Source organism: Sorex araneus, chromosome 1, assembly GCF_027595985.1.
Source record: "Sorex araneus isolate mSorAra2 chromosome 1, mSorAra2.pri, whole genome shotgun sequence".
Taxonomy (NCBI): domain Eukaryota; kingdom Metazoa; phylum Chordata; class Mammalia; order Eulipotyphla; family Soricidae; genus Sorex; species Sorex araneus.
In genome coordinates, this window is record NC_073302.1 from 211,823,689 (window position 1) to 211,827,272 (window position 3,584).

Here is a 3,584-nt window from a genome sequence, read left to right on the forward strand (position 1 = left end):
CTTCTTATGTCAAGGGACACTGGTCAAATGATTGCTTTAAATAGCACTCCCATAAATTAAGAAAACTTTCATACATGGAACAAAACATTCCAACATCTGAAGACATAAAAAAGTCACAGATGAGTCATCTGATCATTTTATATATTAATAAATATTATGACATATATGTGAACACATCATGAATCATATAGGTGTACTAAGAGGCAGTTTATGCCTCTCTTATGTACTGACATAATCTAATATACTAAAATGGGAAGGGGCTTTTAGTCACTGAAATATGCATTGTGTAACAAAGATAAAGAAAATACATGGCTTGTGCCCATCATAAAAAAAGATCCAGACTGAAGGCTTAGCTTTGGTTTTTATTCAATTAAATTGTTAAACTGTGCACAGTGATTTTTTTTTTAGAACTTGAGACATTTGTGATGTTGGCTGTTTAAATCTTTGTTACCTTCGCTGTGAATTGAAATTGTACATATTTAGTAAATCATGCAGACAAAACAAACTTTTTAGACAATATTTTTATTGGAGAGTTTTCTTTTCCTGTATCCATGTTAAAAAAAAAGACCTCCTTTCCCAAAATAAAAAATGTCAATACTAAATTTAAAGAAGTATAAAGGGATGATTGCTTCCTTTAGAGCTAAATATTTAAATAAACATGGAGATAATTGGCAACACGTTCTTTTGGGCTAATAGGCCGTGTCCAATTTTTTGGGTCTGATGTTTCAGAGGGCCTCCGTTTCAGGGCTGAAGATGATATATTAATCTCTGAATCAAACAAATGCTATTAAATGATAGAAACAAATCCCTTAGTCTTCATTTGTATATGAAAAGTGGAATTAGGGAGATGACATTGATATGATGCTGAATATGCCACAAACTAAAATTTCTCTATTAAAACAGTCACTTACAAGCTATAATCTCATGTGACATGTTAAAATGCTTCAAAATATTGAAAATAAAAATGAACACTGCTATTCCCCATTTGGTCTTGAGATGAATATGACAAATATTTCTAGTAATTTTAGTAAAAGAAAATGATGAGTAAAAAATACATGAAGATTGAAGCAGTGACAAATGATTTTTTAAGTATCCTAATTGGTCTTTCTCATTCATATCTTTGATTCTACAGAAATTACAAATTCTGACGATCCTGATTTATAAGTGTACCCAGTCAGCTTTAACCTTTCACTCCACAGAATATGCCTGTTTTATTTGGAATAAAGAAAAAGCCCCCCAAATGTTAAAAATAGGCTACTGCCCTGGCAGGAAATTTGGCATTGGCAAGCAAAGTATTCAGAAGGAGCTGATCTAACATAACGAAACATTCAGAGAAAGATTTGAGCATTATGATCCTCTGCTGACCATTTTCAGAACAGTTATAAGAAATCACGAGAGTGAAAGAGTGTAGGTTTGTTATTGGTGTGTGTGTGTGTGTGTGTGTGTGTACATTTGAATAGTGTTTTAAAAAACAGCAACAATCAGATAAAAGGAGTCTGAACAGAATAATTTTAAGACTGTGGTTATATTACACAACAGAAAACACCAATCCTGGAGGAAATTAATTCTGAAGAGAGAATCATCAAAATTATTTAGATAATTTACAAAATATTCTAACAATAAAATAGAGAAGTTATCATATTTTCTGTTTTTTTAAAGCAGATTTAGTTGAAAATCATCACTTGTACAATCACTTTTATTCATTCCTAAAACAGCCTTATTATAGTGTAAAGAATTATGATCACACTCCGTTCTAGTTTTGTTTAGAGAAAGAGGAATAAAGTCTTCAAGTTACTTGAAAAAATATAGATGAATACAAGAATATATATTTAGAAGGGAAACTCAAGAACATCCCTATACTCACAGAAAACATTGGGGTATATTTAGTGACCACAAGCAACCTAGACCTTTGTTTTTACATGTCTTCTGTAAGAAGCCACTTCCAACACAAACACTTATTTCCCAACCCTGGTAGCAAAACCCAGGATTGGTACAGACATAAAAGGAGAATACCAACTATTGAATAACCCTCAACCACTTCCTGTAGTCCTGAAACATTCAGTGGAGGTCTACCACTTCATTATTGACCATGCTTAGAAAGTGTGAGCTCATGTGTTTCCGGCTGAAGGTACATCTAAGCAAGAGGAGAAAAGAGAAGTACAAACCACGCTGCCTGACTTGTTTTAACCCTTAAATTGTCATTACTGGAAAGAGTAGGCTTAATTTTTTCCTTTCAACTAATAAAAAGGGCTTTACACTATCAAAGACAGTTCTATGAAAAGGAACATCCTATTCACTTTAAAATAAAGAGATGAGGGCCAGGAATGCAATGAAATGGTAAAGCATCTGCTTTGCCTCTATAAGGCCCGGGGTTCAATCCCTAGCACTGAAATAAAATAAAATGTGATGACATAATGTTAAAGCGTTCATATTTTCAGAAGTAGAGTTCCAATCACAACGCTCATTTAATATGCACTATATTAATCTTTAAAACACAAAGTAGAATGATAATTTGTATAAATAACTTTTGTAGAAATTGTCATGATGCATTGACTGATACTTTCAAGTACAAATTAACCTATAATTACAAATTCCTTAATTACCTGACCAAATTATAGCAAGCATCTTGTGTATAATGAAAATTATTAAATATTTTATTCCCATTATCCAATAAAACTCTCCCATAAAGTTGGTAGGAAATAAATCTTTGTAACCCGTAAAAAATCAAAAAGTTAATTAATCTACACCTGAATCTTATAAGTGAAGAAACTGAGTTGTGTGACCACATTGATATATTTTTTTTACCCCACAATGAGATAGAAATCTATTTAGCATAGACTGTCGGGGCCCCATCTCCCAGCCGTCCTCTCTTGGACACATCACCATAGATATGGAAACTCCATAGCTATAAGTTTCCCTGCTTCCCTCAAGAAATTCTAATCCAAAAGAACTTTCCTATGCAAGAGTGCAATAAAAATAACCTATTCGGAAGCCCCAAGTTTCTTTTTCTCTCTCTCTCTCTTTTTTTTTTTTTTTGCTTTTTGGGTCACACCTGGCGATGCTCAGGGATTACTCCTGGCTCTGCACTCAGGAATTACCCCTGGTGGTGCTCAGGGGACCATATGGGATGCTGGGAAAAGAACCTGGGTCGGCCGCGTGCAAGGCAAATGCCCTACCCACTCTGCTATCTCTCCAGCCCCACCCCATGTTTCTTTTAAATTGTTACATCAGCGTTTGAGGGCTATTGAGCATATCTGGACTAGAGTCTTTGACAGAGTGAAAGACAGTCTCATTTTTGATACTTGCTGTTAAAAAGTACTGATTACTGTTCATATGTTTACCCACTAATTATGTCCAAAATTTTTGGTAATATTTATGTAAACTGAGGAGTTATGTCTCCACTGAGCTTTCCCACGCAGAATTTCAGACTGAAACTATTGGATATGACCTTAGTCCTATTCTTTCTCTACTCATAGCTTCTCCGAATTCCAAAGGTATTAAATAACCAAAAAATGATCCAAAAAGAAGAAAGGAGCAGAAAAATTGGATAATAAGATATGAATAGATTAATAAATCTGCAATGA

At 33.9% G+C, this 3,584-nt stretch overlaps 1 protein-coding gene across 4 annotated transcripts in view; it reads left to right on the forward strand.

The window, feature by feature from the left end:
• ZEB2 (zinc finger E-box binding homeobox 2) overlaps nucleotides 1–682 on the forward strand; it is a 139,873-nt gene extending 139,191 nt beyond the window's left edge. For all 4 annotated transcript variants that reach the window (XM_055146874.1, XM_055146893.1, XM_055146888.1 and 1 more), the window contains one exon: nucleotides 1–682. This exon is cut by the window's left edge. The gene's annotated coding sequence lies outside the window, so the exon portion shown is untranslated.
• The last annotated feature ends 2,902 nt before the right edge of the window (nucleotides 683–3,584 follow it).